The 24,425-nt window shown below is 42.4% G+C and overlaps 1 protein-coding gene across 3 annotated transcripts in view; it reads left to right on the plus strand.

Moving 5' to 3' along the window:
• The window catches only part of PRDM14 (PR/SET domain 14), a 185,188-nt gene that overhangs the window by 19,302 nt on the left and 141,461 nt on the right, over positions 1 to 24,425 (plus strand). For all 3 annotated transcript variants that reach the window (XR_012020065.1, XR_012020066.1, XR_012020067.1), the window contains exons 7-8: positions 19,421 to 19,525; positions 23,095 to 23,156. The gene's annotated coding sequence lies outside the window, so the exon portion shown is untranslated. The remainder of the gene's footprint in view (positions 1 to 19,420; positions 19,526 to 23,094; positions 23,157 to 24,425) is intronic.

Genomic DNA, 24,425 nt, shown 5'->3' on the forward strand with positions numbered 1-24,425 from the left:
TTTTTTTTTTTTTTTTAAGATGTTATTTACTTGAGAACAAGCATGGGGGGTGGACAGCAGAGGGAGTTGGAGAAGCCGACTCCCTGCTGAGCAGGGAGCCCAATGCAGACTCTGATCCCAGCACCCTAGGATCCTGACCTGAAGGCAGACGCTTAACCGATAGAGCTATCCAAGCACCCCTCATCTATTTTTTTAAAGTAATCTTTATGCCCAAAGCTGAGCCAGCCAGATGCCCCTTAAGTGTGTATCCTACCTATTTTTTATTTTTATTTTTTTAAGATTTTATTTATTTATTCATGCGAGACACACACAGAGAGACAAGCAGAGAGAGAAGCAGGCTCCATGCAGGAAGCCCGATGTGGGAATCTATCCCGGGACTCCAGGATCAAGCCCTGGGCCAAAGGCAGGCGCTAAACCACTAAGCCACCCAGGGATCCCCCCTACCTATTTTTTTAAAGATAATTTGAGTCTGGTTATAACAATTTTAAAAAGACTAAGGCAGTCCATTAACCATTACATGAAAGTAGAATGAAATTAAAGCTCTGGGCTGATACAATTGCACCTGCTAGATATTGTTGGAACATCACACATGAAATACAGATTCTAGAGTTGAACAAGCTTGTATTTGTCTACCATTTCCTTATTTGCATAATGCCGGGCAAGTCATTTCATTTCTGAGGTTTAACATTTTCATCCATAAAATTATGTCATAATTATGTTGTAGGGTGTTAAGAGGATTAAATAAAATGAGATGACTTTCATTCCGGATGATACTTAATAAATCCATTTCCTTTCTCTTGTCCGTCAAGGAGACAGAATTATGTAGATTTTACTGATGTCTATCTTTGAGTGGTTCTCAGAAAGTGTGATTCCTGAATCAGCAATGTCAACATCATCCGGGGACTTGTTAGAAAGGTGAATTCTCTAGTCCTACCCAATATCTACTGAATCAGAAATTCTGAGGGTGGGGCCCAACAGTTTGAGAACTGTGGCTGTATTTGAGATCTCTTCCTAGTCCCTGCAGCAAAGCAATGGGTAAAACTGAACAGCAGTATAACATGGCAAAATCACAAAAGCTGTTCATTAGGAGGAACCCTTAGAACACAGATTGCAGGCACAATAGTGCTCTTCCTTGGAATAATAGATACCAACAGAACACAATTTTGTCTTTTTACTGTTGGAAATACAGAACTCTTTCTGCTGCTATGACCTGATCAATGGAATTTAAAAGCCCGCTCATGAGTTAATTTCTCTGGTTATATTTCTTTTCTCAATCTGAGTCTAAGTGTGATGATAAATAGCATCCTTTGATTCATTCGAATGTTCTTTTAAAAAATGTATAAAAAGGGACATCTGAACCCTAGAAAAATAAGTAGGCTCAAAATAAAGTGGTCTCCTGATATTGATGGAGCTCTTAATGGGCCCTCAGGGTGTCCTAGGACTGGGGGAAGTTGCTAGTTGCAACAAACAAAGCTAGCAAAGCAGACAGATGCTTGAGTCTAGGCTCAGCGTGGTAGCCATAAAGTCATAGCTCCATTTGTACCCAAGCAATGATGGGCAGGTTGGGATTTGGAGGAGCTGCCATTCACAATATGATAGGGATAAGATCACAAATACTGTCCTAGACTACCTATTATTGTTGAGCCTAACTTTGACACCACAGGTATTTCATTCATGGGGATTTTAAGTACTTTGAGTTATTTATGACTTCTTAGGCCCAGTAATTGCACTGAACTGTGATTTCTTGAACCCTATCCAAAGCTTAGAAGGACACATTTCTACACTGAATTTTAATAAAAACATGTAACCAGAACATCACATCACAGCACTTTTTTGTTGACTACATATGTCAAAATAGAAGAACCAAAAAATTTTTTTAGGATTTTATTTATTTATTCATGAGAGACAAAGAAAGAGAGGCAGGGACACAGGCAGAGGGAGAAGCAGGCTCCGTGCAAGGAGCCCATGTGGGACTCGATCCCAGATCCTGGGATCATGCCCTGAGCACTGAGCTACCCAGGCGTCCCAGAATAACCAAAACTTTTAAAGAATAGTGTTAATATAAAATAGAAAAAAACTTCTACCTCATTGATAATCTCTTCCATAGAGTATGGGAATCTCATAGAAAAGAATACTTTTTTGGGCAGCCCAGGTGGCTCACCGGTTTAGTGCTGCCCTCAGCCCAGGGTGTGATCCTGGAGTCCCGGGATAGAGTCCCACATCAGGCTCCCTGCATGGAGCCTGCTTCTCTCTCTGCCTGTGTCTCTGCCTCTCTCTCTGTGTGTGTCTCATGAATAAACAAATAAAATCTTTAAAAATATATATATACATAGAAATATAAGGCACATGAAGCTTTCCTTTACTGTTGCAAAGAATTTTTACTTTATTGCTTTGTTGACCTAAAGTAACTTTGATAAAATATGGTATTTTGAAATGAGATATTTAGCCCTAATTGCAGTGAAGGTAGAGAAGGGTCATGGAGAAGATTCGGGGGGTAGGGGTTGCATATGTTTTCAGGATAAAATATGTTTTCACTGCCACTTTTTCATCTTGTTATCTCAAGAATTTTGTAATCTTGGGCGGCCCTGGTGGCTCAGCGGTTTAGCACCTGACTTCGGCCCAGGGCATGATCCTGGAGACCTGGGATCAAGTCCCACGTTGGGCTCCCTGCATGGAGCCTGCTTCTCCCTCTGCCTGTGTCTCTGCCTCTGTCTCTCTCTCTCTTTCTCTGTGTCTGTCATGAATAAATAAATAGAATCTTAAAAAAAAAAAAAAGAATTTTGTAATCTCATATTAAAAACTGGGAAAAATTGGGCAGCCCAGGTGGCTCAGTGGTTTAGCACCTGACTTTGGCCCAGGGCATGATCCTGAAGACCCGGGATCGAGTCCCACGTCGGGCTCCCTGCATGGAGCCTGCTTCTTCCTCTGCCTGTGTCTCTGCCTCTCTCTCTCTCTCTCTCTGTGTTCTCATGAATAAATAAAATATTTTTTTAAAAAACTGGGATAAATTGTGTATGCTTTCACGTAAATTCTACCTATATGCTCATGAAATTTGATTTGGATTTATTTCTAGCATAGTACTTTGTGTCGAAGGCAGTTTGCTATCAAAATATATCAAAGGGGGGGATCCCTTGGTGGCTCAGTGGTTTGGTGCCTGCCTTCAGCCCGGGGTGTGGTCCTGGAGACCCGGGATCGAGTCCCAGGTCGGGCTCCCTGCATGGAGCCTGCTTCTCCCTCTGCCTGTGTCTCTGCCCCTCTCTCTCTCTCTCTCTCTCTCTCTCATGAATAAATAAATAAATATGTAAATATATATATATATATCAAAGGGATTGAAATTGCGTTCTTAATTATTTACAAACGGTTTAAAAATGTTATGTGCTCTTCCGCTTGCTTTCACAGTATGTTCTGTTTTACATATATCTATATTAATTGTTTTTTAAATACCAATAAAAATAACAAGTAAGATTTTCGAACCAAATATGTGATCTTTCCTCATTTTTAACCAGTTAGACACAGCAAGACAACTAAAAAGGCAAACACCGACCGCCCACATCACTTTGGGCTTGTTTTTGACAACAGCAGGATTTTTCCTTTTCAAAGGTTTTCCCCACCTCTGATTGTTGCAAGACTGTTAGTAACCTGAACTGAGAAAGGTGGGCAGGAATCCTCGTGAAGTCCACTCTTTTTTTTTTTTTTTTTTTTTTTTTTGTGAAGTCCACTCTTGTGGGTTATCTGATTTAAAGGTGCCAGAGCAAAAAAAAATAAAATAAAAAATAAAGGTGCCAGAGCCAAATTCTTCAACTTGTTTTGAAACTCTATTCCATTAAAAATAGGCAAGATGTCTTCTAAGGTTGTTGCAGTTTCTCCTTTAGCCAAAGGTCTCTGTTCCCTCCCTTTTTTTTTACTTTAAATTTTAATTATTTTATTTTATTTTATTTTTTAAAATTTAAATTCAATTAATTAGCATGCAATGTATTATTGGTTTCAGAGATAGAAGACAGTGATTCATCAGTCTTTTCTTTTTTTTTTTTTAAGATTTTATTTATTCACTTGACAGCACAAACAAGGGAAGGAGGAAAGGGAGAAGTAGGCTCTCCAAGCAGGGAGCCCTATGTAGGGCTCTATTCCAGAACCCTGGGATCATGCCCTAAGCAGAAGGCAGATACTTAACTGAGCCACTCAGGAGCCCCAATTCATCAGACTTATATAACACCCAGTGCTCATTATCACACGCCCTCCTTAATGTCCATCACCCAGTTACCCCATCCTCCCCACCTCTCTCCCCTCCAGCAACCCTGTTTGTTTCCTATGATTAAGAGTCTCTTATGGTTTATTTCCCTCTCTGATTTCGTCTTAATTTTTTCCTCCCTTCCCCTATGATCCTGTTTTGTTTCTTAAATTCCGCATATGAGTGAGATCATACGATAATTATCTTTCTCTTTTCTCTGATTGACTAATTTCACTTAGCATAATACCCTCTATTTCCACCCATGTCATTGCAAATGGCAAAAAAAATCAGCCAATTTTTTTGATGGTTGAGTAGTATTCCATTGTGTATATATACCACATCTTATTTATCCATTCATCTGTCAATGGACATCGGGGCTTTTTCCATAGTTTGGCTATTGTGGACATTGCTGCTATACACGTTGGAGTGCAGATGTCCCTCCGGATTACTACATTTATGTCTTTGGGGTAAATTCCCAGTAGTGCAATTGCTGGTTGTAGGGTAGCCCTATTTTCAACTGTTTAAGCAATCTCCAATACTGTTTTCCAGAGTGGCTGCACTAGCAGTGTAAGAGGGTTCCCCCTTCTCCACATCCTTGCCAACATCTGTCATTTTCTAACCTGTTTAACCATTCTGACTGGTCTAAGTGGTGTCTCATTGTGATTTTGATTTGTGTTTTTCAGATGCCTAGTGATGTTGAGCATTTTTTTCATGTCTGTTGGCCATTTGTATGTGTTTTTTGGAGAAATGTCTTTTCATATCTTCTAGCCATTCCCATTCTTAAATACCAAACCCCTTCAGCCACAAATATGCCCCTGAGCAAGGCTTTTTTCTTTTTTTTAGATTCTGTTTATTCATGGAGAGACACAGATAGAAGCACAGACACAGGCAGAGGGAGAAGCAGGCTCCCTGTGGGGAGCCCGACACAGGATTTGATCCCAGGACCCCAGAATCACAACCTGAGCCAAAGACAGATGCTCAACCACTGAGCCACCCAGGCGTCCCAAGCCCAAGGCAGTTTTATTCCCTTAGCAAGAGGGCCTAAAATCTTCCCAGGTAACTGGAAGGGCAGTCAAGAGCAGGCTTGAGATGGGACTCCAATCTTTTCCACTTGCCAGGTGAGAGGATTAAAGGGCCTGGAAGGGCCAGTGCTGAAGATAGTGCTTAAATACAAAAACCAAAGCCCCTTTGCGCTCTCCCCAGCCCTGGGAGCTTGCCAGTGGAGTTTAGAAAAAGACCCTTGAGCTTGGTTGCCAGGAACTTTGATACAAATTGCAAAGGCCTCAGCTGGTTCAGTCAGTAGAACATAGATGGGATTCTTGACCTTGGGGGTCTTGAGTTCAAGCCCCATGTTGGCTGTAGACATCACTTAAAAAAAAAAAAAATTAACGAACTTAGAAAGAAAGAAAAGAAACTGCAAGGGCTCTCCTGGTTCACTAGTTACTAGAGTACTTACATGCATTTTTTTTTTTTTTTTTTTTTTGAGGAGTGGCAGGATTTGAGAACAAAGGGAAATACAAATGAAGAAATGGGTGTTTATAATCTGTGTTACATGAATAACAAATACAAAATGTCGTGAGACACCAAAAATGGAGGTCTAGGGGCACCTGGATGCCTCAGTCTGTTAAGCTTCTGCTTTTAGCTCAGGTCGTGATCTCAGGGTCCTGGGATCCAACCCCATGCAGGGCTCCCTGCTCAGCGAGGTGTCTGCTTCTTTGTTTCCCTCTGTGCCCCACCACCTCCTCCCCACCCCACCCCCCAGCTTATGCTTTCTTTCAAATAAATAAATAAAATCTTAAAATGAAATAAAATAAAAAGGGTGGTCTGTGTGTGAAGGATACTAATTACAGAAATACTTCAATGCAGAGAGGAATTCTGAGAAAGGTAATCCTACAACCAAGGTCATCAGTGAGTCTATCAAGCCAGACTTAATGACTAATTTTAGATATAAAATGAGAAGGATGGGTTTGTGGTTACAGGTATTCACTTATTCATCCTGTGATAGTGCCTGGCCCCTAACTTTCTAGTAATAGATAACAAACTTCAAGAACAGGAATCCAGGGATCCCTGGGTGGCGCAGCGGTTTGGCGCCTGCCTTTGGCCCAGGGTGCGATCCTGGAGACCCGGGATCGAATCCCACGTCGGGTTCCGGGTGCATGGAGCCTGCTTCTCCCTCTGCTTATGTCTCTGCCTCTTTCTCTCTCTCTCTGTGTGTGACTATCATAAAAAAAAAAAAAAAGTTAAAGAACAGGAATCCATACTTTGAAAGAAATACAACCAGCCATTCATTTATCAAATTTGTGATGTTTTTAACTTCTAAATAGAAGGAACTTGTTGGTAGTGAAGGGGTCTGTATCAAGCTAAAGCTTGACTATCTCAAACTTGCCTAAAGATCAGAATCACCCAGGACACCTAGTAAACCTCAGGTCCCCTATACATACCTCCTCCAAACCACTGATTCCCAGTCCTGGGTGAGATGAGGATCTAAGAATCTGAAGTTTTTATGAACACCCAGATGGTTCTTCTCAGAAGTTTGAGAAATTCCAGTCATCTTTAAAAGGTTTCATTGCACCATTGTTGTAATATATATATATATATATATATATATATATATATATATATATATATATATACTCTGAATGGTAAACATTGAGGGGAGGGGCAAGGGTGGGAAAGGCAGGAGGCTTGGGATGCTCCAAACCAGGTATTATTTTTCTAAGTATCTTGGGAAGGCTTTCTGGGTCTCATTCTTTCAAAATTGACATCTAGGAAAGAAGATGAGGAAGTGAATTTGGAATAAAAACTCAAGACCACACAATAGCCAAAAGGCAGAAACAACTCAAAAGTCCAAGGACAAATAAATGGGTTTTAAAATGGTATATATACATATAATAGGATACTATTCAGCCTTAAAAAGGAAGGAAATTCTGATAGGTGCTACACCATGGGGCAAACCTTGAGGACATTATGCCAAGCAAAATAAGCCAGTCACATACTGTACCACTTATGTGAGGTACCTAGAGTGGTCAAATTCATAGACAGGAGGTAGAACGTCCAGGGGCTGGGGAATGGGCAATGTGGCGTTATTGTTTAGTGGGTACAGGCTTTCAGCTTTGCAAGATGAAAAGACTTTTGGAGCTGGATGGTGGTGCTGGCTGCACAACAGTGTGAATGTACTTAGTGCCACTTAAAAAATGGTTGAGATGGTAACTGGTTACATGTATTTTACCACAGTTTTTTTTAAGATTTTATTTTTAAGTATCCTTTACTCCAACATGGGGCTTGCTAACCCCGAAGTCAAGAGTGGCATGCTCTACCGACTGAGCCAGCCAGGTGCCCCTATTTTACCATAATTTTTAAAAATTAAAATAATGGGGCACATGCAACTCTTGATGTTGGAGTTGTGAGTTCAAGCCCTATGTTGGATGTAGCAATTACTTAAAAAATAAAATATATATATATATTTTTTTTTTTTTTTAAGATTTTATTTATTTATTTATTCATGAGAGACACAGAGGGAGAGAGAGGCAGAGACACAGGCAGAGGGAGAAGCAGGCTCCATCCAGGGAGCCCGACGTGGGACTTGATCCCAGGTCTCCAGGATCACACCCTGGGCCGAAGGCAGTGCTAAACCGCTGAGCCACCCGGGCTGCCCTAAAAAATAAAATCTTAAAAAAAAAAAAGAAAAAAAATAAGCCAATGACAGATCCTACAAATGGACAAACCTTATGAATTCTGGGGTTCTAAAAGTACCACCACACCTGGCCCCCAAAAAGAAAAACGTACCACTCAGATGGAAGGCCTTTCCTAAGCTCTGAATGGCTTTTTCCCCTGTTACCTAGTCTTTGTCCCTAATCTTTTCCTATCAGATCCCAGCACTGACTGTAATGTGAGGGCTGGACACTCCCTCACTCCCAAGAGAAGCTTTACTTCCAGAGTGTTTACCCCATACCCCCTCTCTAAGTGGCTACCTGTCAGTTTCCATTTCAGCTCTACCTTCCTACTTACAGGGCTGCTGACCACCAGCTGACATATTACCTGTATTGATTGTCTAAGAGCTGTCAAGGTGGAGGGAAAGACTATTCTAAGGCAGGCCTGAGCTCTTAGCTGAGTGGGATCATAAACGCTCCCATTAAAGGTTTCATTCAATAACAATCTTTGCTAAAGTAAATGGACATCAGTCTCCGACCCCCACAACGAATACAGAGCCCATTATCAATGGGCAGAGAGCACTGAACTGTGGCAGTATCAGTTTCCACATTTTCAAATGATTCCTTTAATGAAAAGCTGCGTTCTTTTCAGGCCATAAAACACCAAGGAAAAGTCTATTCATTTAGTTATGGTACATATTAGCTTATTTATTTATGGCTAATGCTGCCATCAGCATTCCCCGGATGTGGAGTTAACTCACTTAATGATTGCTTGATAAACTGCTAAAAAACAAATATGCTGAAATCAGCTCTCATGCAGGGCGTGCTGCATATTGCCATCACGCAGGGTAATTTAAGGTTATTTTTTTCATTTCAAACAAATCCACTGGTCTTTATACTCTATGTTAAACTATTCATCCCCTGTAGAACATTTTACATGTGCATGCTTATTTGACCCAGAGCTCACAAAAATTTATTTTCAACCAATTTCATAGGAAATAAGCATAGTGCCATAACTTAGCCAAATATCCTTTAGTGATTTAAAGAAAATCTTTAAAAAAAATAAAAATAAAGAAAATCTTTACCACCAAATTGTGGGCTCTCCCCTGACATTAATATCTTCACCCTTCTTTTGTCTTCTTCCCTACCTCCTCGGTGTCCTGTGCTCGTGACATAATTCCTGAGCACCTAATCTGAAGCGTCTTAGCAGTTGTGTGATTTATATGGCTGGAACTCAATGGTTGTGGACAGAATCAGGTTGTGTGTGTGTGTGTGTGTTTTCAGAATCAGTTTTGTTGAGGAAAAAATAGTACCTAAATGAGACTAGTCATTGAAGGATATAGGAAAAGAATTGGGACTTGTCCATTGGTGTTTGCTAAAGATTAGGATTCAGAATTTGATTCACTGTTTCTGTTAGCACAGTTCTAAAAACATTTTTAAATGTTCAATTATATTTATTTGTTAATGGCTAATACCTAATGGAAATAGGAGTAATGAAAGTGTATACAGAGAAATAGAAGTGTTAGAATTAATACCCTTTTCTGTTGTTGCTGGTGAGATTATAAATGTAAAAATCTGAAAGAAACTACAAAGAAAGGCCCTCAAAGTCACTTCAAAATCCTGTTCTGCTGAAACACTTGGGGGCAGAGGGAGAAGTGTTCAGCGGCCTCACAGTGTGTGAGGGCTTCCCCCTAAACCCCATGGATATTTTAATCTCCACCCCATGTCGGTGGTGTCAGAAGTGTGGGTCTGCATCTGAAACACATCAATCCTCCTGATCTTCTGCCCGCCCGTTTCCTCTGGAGCCCCTCACAGGGTCCCTTCCTGTACTTCATCTGTAAATGCTGGCATCCTGCCTTGTCTTCTCACTGCACACTGTCACTACGGTCTCCTGCCATGCCCTCTTTGGCTCCAGCAGTCATCGCTACCCTGGTAATTCCTACATTTTGATTTGACTTCTCACTTGGGATTTCTGTGTGTCTTGGAAGCAACCGATTTCAACACATCTGAAAACAAACTTAAAATCTTTCCTACAGGGACGCCTGGGTGGCTCAGCAGTTTAGCGCCTGCCTTTGGCCCAGGGCGCGATCCTGGAGTCCTGGGATCGAGTCCCGCGTCAGGCTCCTGGCATGGAGCCTGCTTCTTCCTCCTCCTGTGTCTCTGCCTCTCTATGTCTATCATAAATAATAAATAAATAAATATTTAAAAAAAAATCTTTCCTACAAACACGACTGCCTACCAGATATCTTTGGAGTGGCCCCACCACCCACCATCCTAGGAACCTGGCTGTCACACAGCATAACTATTGCATCTATTCTTGCCCCTCCCCAAATCATTTGCTTCCCGCCAGAGGCATCTTTTCAAAACACAAATCTGTTAGCAATTCTTTGCTTGAGTATCTTTAATTAACTTCACATTTATAATTCAAAACCTTTCACCCTAGGGCACCTGGGTGGCTCAGTCAGGTAGGTGTCCACCAGGACCCTGAGAAAGATGAAACCCTGATTCAGGCTCCCTACTGAGGGAGCCTTCTTCTTCCTCTCCCTCTGCCCCTCCCTTTGCTCATTCTTTCTCTCTCCCTCTCTGAAATAAATAAATAAATTTTAAAAAATAATAATAACTTTTCACCCTAACCACAAGGCCTCCAGTTTAATTCTGAGACACATTCCTCTTGGAACTCTGTCCTTTGGTTAATGAGCCAAACTGTTCTCTGCCCCAGGGCCTTTACTAATTATTTAATTCCTTCAGCCTGGAACGTTCCTTATTCTTGGAGCCTACTTAAGATTCTCTTTCTTTCTCTCTCTCTCTCTCCCTCTGCCCCTCCCCCCACCCCCTCTCTTCTCAAAAGAAAAAAAAAAGAAGGTACTCTACCCTGTGATGCCCTTGGAAGATCCCATATGGCCACCATTTAGTTGCTTCTGGACCTTGTTACTTTCATGCACGCAACAAGTTCTAACATCACCAGTAATCAAAGGAGGTGGGCGCACTCGTTCTACCAGGGACAGCACACAATTGGCACAATCCTTTTAGAAAGTAGTTAGGCACTGTGCATCCAAAGCCTTCAAAAAATTCTGCCGTCTGTAACCTGGTAGCTCTAGTTCAAGGAATGCATTCTACAAAGTGAGAAGTAGGAGGCTTGTGAACAAGCATGTTCTTTTCAGCATTGTTTTCAGTAATGAAAATTGATAACATAAACATTTGGCAACAGAGCTTGTAGTACATCGATACAATGGAGTACTGAGTGGTTGTTGAAGTTTTCCAAAGAATGTTTGATATTATTTCTACAACCCAGCATGACATTGGGAAAAGCTCACAATATAATGCTAGACCAAAGAGAATCCAAACTCTCATCAGCAGGTGTAGGTCTATACAGAGATTGGTATGTACAGCTCTTCATTTAAAACAGATAAAAACTACAATTTTCCAGGTATTAGTACCTAGGCAGAAGGAAATTAGAAAAAAAAAAAGAGAAAAAAAATAGAAAAAAAGAAAAAAGAAAAAAGAAAAAGAAGGAAATTAAGACAGGAAACCTTCCTAGCAAGCTTCCTTCTCCTTCTTCCTCTCCCTCTGCCCCTCCCCCTGCTCATTCTCTCTCTCTCCCTCTCTGAAATAAAACTGTCTCTAAGCAATGAAGGTATCATGCCAGCCAGGACTGGCCTGACACTCCACGGGCTTCAGTTTCCTTATCTGTGAAATGAAGGGGTTGAACTCTATTATTATCACTAAGCCTTCTGTAAACAAACAAATACGCAAGGTAGACTCGATCTCGGTTAACATTGGCTATTGTCAGGACTTCCTCTTTTTGGCCCCATTTGGAAAGGCTCCATTGGGGTGCAAAGCTAATAAGCATTTGAATCGGAAAACTCTAGAAACAGCTAGCAGCCTCCAACGTGAGAATTGAGGCAGAAAGAGAAAAGCACAGAATGGGGGGTCTAGCATGTTGGGGGATGGGGTGGGCAACGTGACAGGTTGTGAAGAATACAATCACCGATCAACCGCTCCTAGGGACCCGCAAGCAGATGCCTCGGGGCCAGCAGATGGCCAAGATACACTCTCCTGGCTGCGTCCCCGCCCCGCCCCCCACCACCCGGGATTCCATCCCCGCCTTGCTTTGTGGTCTCGAGTGGGTATCGATCTGGTGAGTGTTTTGGGTTGCTCAGACCTTCCTTCCCCGCCAGTCTAAGGGGCGGGGTGGAGGCTGCCAGGGGAGACGCGGCGCAGCCCCCTCCCACCTGCAACGATTGCCTTCGGCAGATTTCGGGGTGAGAGGACGCCAAAGGTCACCGCGGCGGAGACCTCCAAGGGACTGAGGGGTGTTTGAAGCGTCTCAGGCCTAACCAGAACTCTAAATCGGAGGGCATTTAATTGGCCTTGTAATTTCCGATCAATTCCCGAAATCAACACTCTGCGAGAAGGGCGGAGACCCCACGACCCCGGCCGCGCGCCACCCCCCACCCAGCAGGAGGCGGGGTCGCACCGACCTCCGCGGGTTCTCTGGGCCCCGGCTTGTCGCGCCCCTTCGAAGTGCGGGTTCCCGGCTCGCGGCGGGGGGCGGGCGGGGGGCGTGGAGGGTATGCAAGCGAATACCCTTCTCCCGGATTGGCAGCCCCACAGCCCGAGGAGGCCAGAGGGAGAGAGGATTCCGAGAGGGGCGGAGTAGAGAATTTTAAAAGATTTTTCCCCCCTCTTACCCTTAGACAAAATTGATGCTTAGCATCCCGCCACCTAGAGATAACTATTTCCTGGTTTCTGTCCATTCAAATTATGTCTGTACGTTTTCTTTATTAAACGGAAATTGTTGGGGTGCCTGGGTAGCTCAGTGGTTGAGCTCTGACTCGGGGGTCTGACTCGGGGGTCCTGGGATCCCCGCAGGGAGCCTGCTCCTCCCTCTGCCTAGGTCTCTGCCTCTCTCTCTCTCTTATGAATAAATAAACAAAATCTTTTTAAAAAATCACTAACTGTATAAAAAAATAAACAGAAATTGTTTTATAAACTGCCCCACTTACTATGTAGTGAACGTCTTCTGTGTATCGTTAAGTATTTTATAAAATGACTTTAAACGCGCGCATTAAATTCCACTCAAAGGATGTACCAGGAGTTGGAATCGATGGCGTCCTGTTGGCCACTTCGGTAGCTTCCAATTTTTCAATATTGCAAAGAGCTGTGCCAAACATCTGTGTGGATAAATATTTGCCTACATCCCGGATTGTTTTTCATTCGAATCGATTTCTAGACGCAAACTAATGGCACCAAACAGGGAAGGAATGGAAAGATTTAGAAGGGCCCAGGTGTGCTGACAGCACAGCGACCGCGCCACGGCGGAGACCCGGACAGAGGCTGAGACCTCCACGGTGGCTACCGTTATTACTTTCCTGATTTATCCTCTGGCTTTCTCCCAGCCCCCCCCTCACCCCCCAATTATTATTCAGAGCTTTCTCGGAGAAAGCCGGGCCCGGATTTCCCCGGGACAGCCAGTGGTTTCCCAGGTAGGGACGACCGAGCCAGCCCAGAGGCTCAGCTTCGGGAGTCGGGGTGGAAGGGCTGGAGGGAAGAGGCGCACACGGGGTCCAGATCCAGCTTGAGGGTGGAAGCCTCCCCTCCAGGTGACCTCCAGGGCCCGGCCCCTCCGCATCCCCCCCATGCATGGGCGTGTCAAGGGGGGGTCGTGACAATGGCCTTGATGACTGGTGGCCCTCCTCTGAGCCTCTGGCCGTGGGACCCCCGCAGTCTCCCCCTTCCTCCTCCTTCCTCTCCCTCCCAACACCTTCGGACCTCCTCCTCCCCTCCACCCCGGCTGCCGGGGCCCCGCACCCGGGTGAGTGGGAAGTCTGGCCTGGGGCTAGAGAGGGGGCGGGCGAGAGCAGCGGCCGAGCGTGCGCATCCTGCGGAGAGCTGAGGCCGGGACTCGCTGCCTCCCTCCCCTCCCCGCCCAGCCCCGGAGCTGGAGCGCGAGACCCGCGGCGGGCTCAGCCTCCGCCCGCCCGGCTCACCGCCCTAAGCCTGGAGGCTGGGCCGGCTCTCCGCTGACTTCCCGGAGCCGCCCAGGCTGCTGCTAGAGACCGGCCGGTAGAGGAAAGGGTCTAACTCGGGGCTGTCTACCTGCGCGCCGAAATGGGGCGACTGGTTTCTCTTGGTGATCTTTTTCTTTTTTGCTGGGACACGTCCCAGACCTCAGGGAGAGCTTCTCGGTGGGGCAGGGCTGAAGCAAGGCCTCGGAGGGCCGGCAGCCTATTCCCGCCGTCCGTATCTTTCAGTGTCGAGAGCTGGTTAGAGAGTGAAGAGGTGAAGCTTGGTGCAGACCACGCACCTAACATTTTGCGAAGGGTTTCCATTTCGCACTCTCCCTAAGTCGGACACTCTATGTCCTTCACTATGTAGACTTTTTGAGTGCAAGAGACTACCTCTTACACTTATGTTGGTTCCTTGATTTTTTATTTTATTTATTTAAATTTCTATTTATTTATGATAGAGAGAGAGAGGCAGAAACACAGGCAGAGGGAGAAGCAGGCCCCATGCACCGGGAGCCCGACGTGGGACTCGATCCCGGGTCACCAGGATCGCGCCCTGGGTCAAAGGCAGGCGCCCAACCGCTGCACCACCCAGGGATCCCTGTTGGTTCCTTGATAGATGAAGATGCATATGATTATTTTCATATACTGAATTTCTATTTTAATATATAACCCATCTATCTGTATACTACTCTTTAGGCAAGTGATAAAGCTCGGTGTAAAACAGCAGCCAGGTACATGAAATAGGCTGCCTCTCATGCTCCCTGTCAGGGGAACCAGGGTCAATGGGAATGTCCTCTGAGTACCGTGGGGGTGGGGTGGATATAATTTTCTCTACCTGGGTCACAGCTTTCGCCTAGCTAAAATCCACATTCCATATGTCTCAGCCTCATTTACATTCCTTCACAAAATTAGAAAACAAATCCTCAGGAATCCCCCTGTTGAATGGATTAATTCAAATGGATGATCTCCTTCTGATAGTCTAGATTCCATTGGAAACGAAGGAGTGTGAGTTGTTGGAAGTATACCAGATATAAAGTAAGCATGAAAATGAAATATGCACCCAATATACCCCTCGTGAGGTAGAATGAACCAGAAGGATTGGGACACCATGAAGTCAGAACGAAGAGAAACTCTATGGAAGGCAAACTTTGTGAACAGAATTTTAGAGAAATGGAAGGGCAACATTTAAGAAGAGGGATGAAGTCTTGTTAGGCTGTCACTCTAGAAAGATTGACTTAAGCTGTGGGAAATCATAAAAGAAGCCAAGCAGTTTGAAAAATTGAAAGGTTTATTTTGCCTTTGTTGTCCTATTTCTGGAAGCAAGTGTGATAAAGACAATAAGATTGGTAACTACTATAAGCTTGCACAAAAATGTAAATTAGGGAAAAAGTGCCAACTTTCTTTTGTTTGCTTAGTTTGAAAAGTCCAGAGGAAACATGGCAGTTTGAACCCAAGTGCTTGTATCTATTCCTTCATAAAACTCTACCAAAATGATACTAAAAGAAAAAAAAAAAAAAGGAAGGAAAACGGGAAAAGAAATCACAGAAGATGAGATATATCTTTTTTTAAAGAAAGATTTTATTTATTTATTCATGAGAGACACAGAGAGAGAGGCAGAGACATAGGCAGAGGAAGAAGCAGGCTCCCCCCAAGGAGCCTGATGTGGGACTCAATCCCAGGACCCCAGGATCACGACCTGAGCCAAAGGCAGACACTCAACCACTGAGCCACCCAGGTGCCCCAAGATGAGATAGTCCAACAAAATTTTGGAATCTGGAAAGCAGATGGTCAAGTGTTAGCTGACAGCCCCCCTGAAAGAGCTGACTCTCAAGTGACTTTGCTGGACCTTGACGAGAACCAAGATGAGCCCTCCATAGATCCCAGGAAGACTCAGAAAATAAGACCTCCAGTTCTTCTGCCAGTGGGAGTGTGGGTGGGGTTAAAATTAAAAGAATTGGTTGAAGATTTTACAAAGACCAGTTAGATCCTCCGCCTTATTCCAGCCTGTGAATCCCCACTTTATGCCAAAATGAGCATCTACATCCTAAACAAAGATCACTAACATTGGGGATCCCTGGGTGGCTCAGCGGTTTAGTGCCTGCCTTTGGCCCAGGGCGCGATCCTGGAGTTCTGGGATCGAGTCCCACGTCGGGCTCCTGGCATGGAGCCTGCTTCTCCCTCTGCCTGTGTCTCTGCCTCTCTCTCTCTCTCTCTCTCTCTCATAAATGAATAAATAAATCTTAAAAAAAAAAAAGATCACTAACACTGAAAAAGCCTTTAATGTGCCAGATAGAGATCAAAACAAGCAAAAAAAAAAAAAAAACTGGGAAGACACAGAGACAATGTACAGGAGCAAGAGAAAAGTTTTTTTTTTTTAATTTTTATTTATTTATGATAGTCACAGAGAGAGAGAGAGAGGCAGAGACACAGACAGAGGGAGAAGCAGGCTCCATGCACTGGAAGCCCGACGTGGGATTTGATCCCGGATCTCCAGGATCGCACCCTGGGCCAAAGGCAGGCGCTAAACCGCTGTGCCACCCAGGGATCCCGTGGAGAGAGAAAAGTTATTTTTAAAAATCTCAGGTCTCTAGTGAAAGAGATGTGCTAGATGACCTTGCATTCATGGAAGAAAAACAGGGGGCTCTAACCAGGAACCCATAGGGCAAAAACCTCTTAGGAATTAAAAATAGGTTAGCCAGAAAATAGAAGAGTTGAGAAAGCAGAAGAAGTCGAGGAAATTACCTAGAAAGTGGAACAAAGAGACAAAAAATGGCAAATGGGAGAGAAAAAAAATAAAAGTTCAATTCAGAAGACCCCAAATCAAAATAGAAAGTACAGGTTCCCCTTTACCTCATAAGCACCCTTTCCTAGAAAGCTCTGCAGGGTGTTCTACTAAAGGAAAGGCCGCAACAACAACAAAAAGAAGTCCTAGGATCCAGGAAAGAGAAGGCACAACTTGGATGTGTTGTATCCTAGAATAATGGCAGGAGAAGTCACAGGATGATGGCCATATCCCAGGGTAAACAGAGAACCAGTCCAAACCAGAGAACGATGGAGGCCACCTGAAGGAACATCTCAAAAGGGATGGGGAACAGAGTGAGAAAATCCCATAGAAACCCAAGCAAGTAACAAACCAAAAAGGCTGGGGGATCCCTGGGTGGCGCAGCGGTTTGGCGCCTGCCTTTGGCCCAGGGCGCGATCCTGGAGACCCGGGATCGAATCCCACGTCGGGCTCCCGGTGCATGGAGCCTGCTTCTCTCTCTGCCTGTGTTTCTGCCTCTCTCTCTCTTTGTGACTGTCATAAGTAAAAAAAAAAACAAAAAACAAACAAACAAACAAAAAAAACCAAAAACCAAAAAGGCAGACAGTTATGAACTTTGGGATAAAAAAAAATGATACAAAAAAGAAGAAGAAGGAGAAGGGGAAGGAGAAGAAAGGAAGAAAAATGATACAAAGAAGGAAAGGTACACTGTAGCCATTACACAGTTTTGTTCAGCTGGGAATAATATTTACATACATAGTAACAAGGAATAATATTGATTAATCTGAATATATTATGAGAGTAGACAGAGGGAATGAAAAGAAATGGTCATATATACACATTATACAGAAATTTGGTGATAGCTCTTGTTCATAGTTTTCTTCGGGAAAGTCGGTATCAAAACCTAGAGGGCTAAAGTGAGGGCTTGCTGTAAACTTTGTAAAACTGTGTGAGTCTCAAAAGTTTTTATTTTGAAATATTTTAAGCCTAACAAGAAGTTACAAAAATACTACAGAGAGTTCCTATGTGCTTTTATCCCATTTCCCCCGTCAATAACATCCTATGTAACCACAGAACATTGTCAGAACTGGGGGATTTACATAATACTATGAACTCTACTTAACTTTTTTTTTTTCTACCTAACTTTTATAATTGCGTTCGGGTATTATTTTGTTTTGAATAAGCATTAAAAAAGGCCTATTTCCTTCTTAAATGTGTTGGTATAAAGTTGTGTAAACCATTCTCTTATAGTTTAAAAAGCTCCTTGGTGTCTGGATTAAGTCTATTTACTGTTCTTAATGTTATTCATGTTTCTCCCTCATTCTCATTCTCTTGTCCTCTTTTTTTTATACCACGCTTAAAGTTTTCTCTCTTTTTTAAAAAAGATTTTATTTGAGAGAGGGAGAAACATGTGGGGAGGAGAGCGAGAAGTAGAATCCCCGCTAAGCAGAGAGCCAGAAGCAGGGCTTGATCCCAGAATCTTGGGATCATGACCTGAGCTGAAGGCAGAGGTTCAACCAACTGAGCCACCCAGGCACCCCTAAAGTTACCTCTTTTATTGATCATTTGTTTTGTTGATCAACTCTAGTAGCTTTTAAGCTTCCTATATAAATGATTTTTGTTTTTATCTTTTGTTTTAAGAATTTTTAAGATTTTATTTATTTATTTATTTATTTTAAAGATTTTATTTATTTATTCATAGAGACAGAGAGAGAGAGAGAGAGAGGCAGAGACACAGGCAGAGGGAGAAGCAGGCTCCATGCAGGGAGCCTGATGTGGGACTCGATCCAGGGTTTCCAGGATCATGCCCTGGGCTGCAGGCGGCGCTAAACCGCTGTGCCCCCAGGGCTGCCCAAGATTTTATTTATTTATTCATGAGAGACAGAGTGAGAGAGAGAGAGAGAGAGAGAGAGGCAGAGACATAGGCAGAGGGAGGAGCAGGATCCCAGCAGGGAACCTGATGTGGGACTCCCTTCTGGAACTCTGGGATCATGCCCTGAGCCAAAGACAGCCGCTTAACTGCTGAGCCACCCAGGCTGGCTTGCTTTTTCTTTCTTTCTTTCTTTCTTTCTTTCTTTCTTTCTTTCTTTCTTTCTTTCTTTCTTTCTTTCTTTTCTTTCTTTCTTTCTCATATAGAGAATGCGCGCAAGCACACAGGAGCATGTAAGGGGAGGGGCAGAGAGAGAAGCAGGCTCCATGCCCCAGGAAAGCCTGGCTGGGGGCTGGATCCTACCACCCTGACGACATGACCTGAGCCAAAATCAAAAGTCAGGGACCCCTGGGTGGCTCAGCAGTTTAGCGCCTGCCTTAAGCCCAGGGTTTGATCCTGGAGTCCCGGGATTGAGTCCCATGTCGGGCTCCCTGCATGGAGCCTGCTTCTCCCTCTGCCTGTGTCTCTGCCTTTCTCTCTCTCTCTCTCTCTCTCTCTCATGAATAAATAAATATAATCTTTAAAAAAAATAATCAAAAGTCAAAGGCTTAACAGACTGAGCCATCCAGGTGCCCCTACTTTTATCTTTATCTGTTACCATTCCTACTTACTTACTTACTTACTTACTTACTTATTTATTTATTTGTTTGTTTGTTTATTTATTTATTGTTCCTACTTTTTTAGAGATATACGTGTATTTCTTTTACCAAGCTTCTTGAATTGAAATACTATTTGTTTTCAGTCTTGTATCAGGTAAACTTCTAGCAGGAAACAGTGTTGATTGAAGACAGGTGAATAAAGGAACAACTTATAAAGTGTGGGTACTTCTATCTTCTCTAGACTAAGAAGGAAGAGCTACAGTGACCCCACAGTGGGAGTCTGGAGGAGTAGACACCTGATCTTATGCATTTCTCTGACATCCACCCCTGCTGAAGACTCCAGAAGGTAGGGAGCTCTTTCATGGGATCCATAGGGTCATTTCCACCAGGTCCAAACTATGGAGAAGGAGGAGAGTGAATGTGGAAAGACCAGCAGAAGATATTCAGCACACTTTTTTCCTAATAAAGTCACTTAAGGCTTTAATTCCTCTGAGTATTATTTTGGCTATATTCTTGATTTCTGACTAGTTTGAGATTTCCCTCTTAAACCAATAATATTTTGGAACAGCAGGTCAAAATTCCAAGGAAAGAAGAAGGTATACCTTTTGGTTAACTTATAATTTTAGGGGATACCTGGGTGGCTCAGCGGTTGAGCATCTGCCTTTGGCCCAGGGCATGATCCTGGGGTCTCTGGATCAAGTCCCACGTCGGGCTCCCTACATGGAGCCTGCTTCTCCCTCTGCCTGTGTTTCTGCCTCTCTCTCTCTCTGTGTTTCTCATGAATAAACAAACAAACAAACAAATATTATTTTATTTTATTTTTTTTTAATTTTTTATTTATTTATGATAGTCACAGAGAGAGAGAGAGAGAGAGGCAGAGACATAGGCAGAGGGAGAAGCAGGCTCCATGCACCGGGAGCCCGATGTGGGATTCGATCCCGGGTCTCCAGGATTGCGCCCTGGGCCAAAGGCAGGCGCCAAACCGCTGCGCCACCCAAGGATCCCCAAATATTATTTTAAAAACTTATAATTTTAGTAGATTATGGTCAATGAATGTGGCTTCTATAATTTCTAATTTGAGAACTCCTTGGTATAAGAATGGTCTCACTAGTATATGGCTAATATTTGCAAATATTCCATGAGTGGTTGAAAAGAATGTGTAATTTGTTGTTGGGTAAGAAAGTCTGTATGTGTTTAATGTATTATTTAATCCCTCCATCTACCTTTCTGTAGATATTTGATCTGTTGATTTTTGAATAATATAGGTTAGTATCTCCCACATTCTTCTGGGTTTGTCAATAGCTTTTTGTTCTGCTATACAGTTTTGCTTTATATATTTTCAATCTGTAATTAGGTACATAAAGTTTTCTGGCTGTTATATATTTTTGGTGGATCATAATTTTTATAAATATAAAATATTTTTCCTGTCCTCTCTATGACTTTCAGCAATGATTTCAAGTTTGTCTGCTATTTTTATTGGCATCTACCTCATAGATCAATTTTCTTTGGTTCCTTTCTTTCCTTTTTTTTTGTCTTTTATTATTTTACTTTTGTCTTTTATTATACTCAGTGAGAGGGAAACAGTCAGTCTAATAGTGATTTCTACCATTTTTGTGATCATTTTTCAAATTGTATCAATATAGTTTTGTTCTTTTTCTTCTTTCCGTTCAGATAGCTCTCTTTTGGATTTCGTTAAAAACCTTCATCCTCCAAGGGAGGAGCAATGAAGGGAGTCTCAGAGGCTGAGCAATACTCTGGTGGCTGATGTCTTTCAGGAGGACCTAGAGGTCCTGCACCTATAATTCTAGAATAGCAAAAAAAAAAAAAAAAAAAAAAAAAAAAATTCTAGAATAGCTTAACTGGACTGAACCATGCTCATTTTGATAAGCTCATTTTTATGTGCCTGTTACCATTTTTAGTTTTGAATACCATACTGGTTTGAGTTGTCTCAAGTAAAGATTATACATGAAAAACCCATACTCAGGTGGTTTTTATGGTTTTATTTATTTATTTATTTTGGTTTTATACTATGCAATGTGGACATTGAGTAAAATCTATACAATAATAATTAAATCGATTGGAAGTGTGTAAAAAGTTTCTATTCACATCTATTAGTTAAAGCTATAAATAGTAAAATCATCTACCTCCTTACAATTCAGTGGGTATGTATTCTAATTGTGTTATTAGAAGAGCTGATAATTGATCTATTTCTGGTAACCAAGCTTTCACATTCAGAAAGCATTGACTAGGGATCCCTGGGTGGCGCAGCGGTTTGGCACCTGCCTTTGGCCCAGGGCGCGATCCTGGAGACCCGGGATCAAATCCCACATCGGGCTTCCGGTGCATGGAGCCTGCTTCTCCCTCTGCCTGTGTCTCTGCCTCTCTCTCTTTCTCTCTCTGTGACTATCATAAATAAATAAAAATAAAAAAAATTAAAAAAAAAAGAAAGCATTGACTAATCTACTCGCCTACAAGAGAGATTTGGGTATTCTGGTTTTATGATATGACTTTAAAAAAAAAAATTATTCATGAAAGACACAGAGAGAGAGAGAGGCAGAGACACAGAGAAGCAGGCTCCATCCAGAAAGCCCGATGTGGGATCGCAGGACTCCAGGATCACACCCTGGGCTGAAGGCAGGTGTCAAACCACTGAGCCACCCAGGGATCCCCTATGATATGACTTTGAATAACTTTCTATGATTCGTCCTGCAGCATTTTTGGCACATACCCTGAAATTCCAAATTTATTTTCCTTTTCCATTTGTCTGGGGAAATGTCCTTTTGCTTTAGACATTTTCTTTTCCCTTTTAAAAATCACAACCTCAGGACGTCTGGATGGCTCAGTTGGTTAAGTGTCTACCTTTGGCTCAGGTCATGATCCTGGGGACCATAGGACCAAGCCCCGTGTGTTGAGCTCCCTGCTTAGCAGGGAGCCTGCTTCTCCCTCTCCTGCTCCTGGACTTGTACTATCTTGCTCTCTCTCTCTTGCTTATACTTTCTCTCGCAAATAAATAAACACAATATTATTAAAAACGTTTTTAAATATATTACAGTCTCTATATTGAAATGTAGTCTTTAGTCATACTGAGCAATTTATCTTCCTGAAAAAGAAACTCCAAATCATTGAAAATATTTTGTCTAAGACTTTCAGAGAGTTGCTGATCTATCTTTTGAAGTAGTTTGGTGGAGATCATAATTTTAAAAAATTTTTTGGGGGGGCATGAGGCATGACTTTTGAGAGAACATGTAATCTTGACCAGTTTTTCATCAATCATCTGGTATACATTTCTGGTTGTGTACACATCTCTGAGCAAACATTGAGGACTGATTGAACATTTGCTCTAATTCATGCAAAAGGCTTCTTACTAGAAATTGATTTGTTGATTTTTAAAATGCCTCTTAGAATAAGAATCCGCATTAAATTTTGTATTGGATAAAGAAGCAATATGCATGATTGACATTACCAAGATTGTCTGTGTGCTGCATGTGTACACTTTTTTGCAGTCATTATATTGAACATGCCTCATTTTGAAGATATAACCTTGAGTTGTCATTGCTTTAGAAAACACGGACTGGTTAGGACATCCATTAATGTCCTAGAACAAACACTATAGCAGAATCCCCAAGGGAGACAGAGATTTTACTCGTCTCCGGACACAGGAATCCATTTGTTGGAGCATATGCTGAGTGTGATGAGCTGTAAAATGAAGTTAATTTCTGTGTCAGACCAAACTAGGTGAAAGATCAAGTAACTGGATAAGCCACATATTCTTCAGAAGGAAGAATAACACTTTCAGATAGTGTCACACATTTTTGGTTTATATGTGACAAGGCCCATATAGAGCAATAAAGAGGAACACAATCTAACGCCATGTTGGTATCTAGGAAGCTCTCACTGTGAAATCTTTAATTTCAGGTTGTACTTCATGCAGAGTAGTAGAAGAAAAGAGGACAGTACCTCATCGCTAAAAGCATCCTGTAAGTGGAAAAGCTATTAATACTCTCATGAGTTCTTGTAGTTGAAGTTTTAAAACAGAAGAATTTGAATTTTCTGTCTTCCATTTGTGTTACTGATTGATTACCAAAGCAGGATCAATATAACTTTTTAAAAAATATATATATATTATGAGGAGTTAATTTTGTTGAAATTTTAGGGTATTTTTCTAGATGAGATTCTCCTTAAGTTAGTAATAGTTATTCCATTATTCTATGCAAAGCTTTTCCCTGTCATTTACAGCTGTCCTCATATATTTTTTTAAGTTTTGTTTATTTTTTTAGTTGTCTCTATACCCACTTTTAGGAGTGAGATCAAGAGTCGCCTGTTCTTCTGACTGAGCCACCAGGAGTGAGATCAAGAGTCACCTGCTCTTCTGACGACCCAACTTTAGCCCTGCCATTTTTATTCTTAAAATTATTTTTTTGAGGGATCCCTGGGTGGCGCAGCGGTTTGGCGCCTGCCTTTGGCCCAGGGCGCGATCCCGGAGACCCGGGATCAAATCCCACATGGGGCTCCCGGTGCATGGAGCCTGCTTCTCCCTCTGCCTGTGTCTCTGCCTCTCTCTCTCTCTCTGTGTGACTATCATAAATAAATAAAAATTTTAAAAAATTTTAAAAATTATTTTTTTGAAAGATTTTATTTTTATTTTTTTAATTTTTTTTTTTTTTTAGATTTTATTTATTTATTCATGAGAGACACAAACAGAGGCAAAGACATAGGCAGAGGGAGAAGCAGGCTCCCCGATCAAGTCCTCACTGTGGGACTTGATCCCAGAGTCCTGGAATCACTTGAGCCAAAGGCAGACACTCAACCACTGAGCCACCCAGGCGCTCCAGTCCTGACATTTTTAATATTATATATATATATATATAGAGAGAGAGAGAGATTTTATTTATTTATTTATGAGAGACACAGAGAGAGAGGCAAAGACACAGGCAGAGGGAGAAGCAGACTCCATGCAGAGAGCCCGACGTGGGATTTGATCCCAGTTCCCCAGGATCAGGCCCTGAGCTGAAGGTGGCCTCAGACACTCAACCACTGAGCCACCCGGGCTGCCCCTAAACATAATATATATTGACAGCAAAGCTCACATTTTTATTCTATTTCCCACCCCTTCCTAGCCCTCAGTCATAATTGCTTTGTAAGTAGAGTATTAGTCTTATGATACTGCCAAGTATGATAACTAGCTTGGATATTTTTAAGCTATTGTATTTATTTATTTATTTATTTATTTATTTATTTTTATTTAT

This window comes from Canis lupus, chromosome 28 (assembly GCF_048164855.1).
Source record: "Canis lupus baileyi chromosome 28, mCanLup2.hap1, whole genome shotgun sequence".
In the NCBI taxonomy this organism is placed as follows: domain Eukaryota; kingdom Metazoa; phylum Chordata; class Mammalia; order Carnivora; family Canidae; genus Canis; species Canis lupus.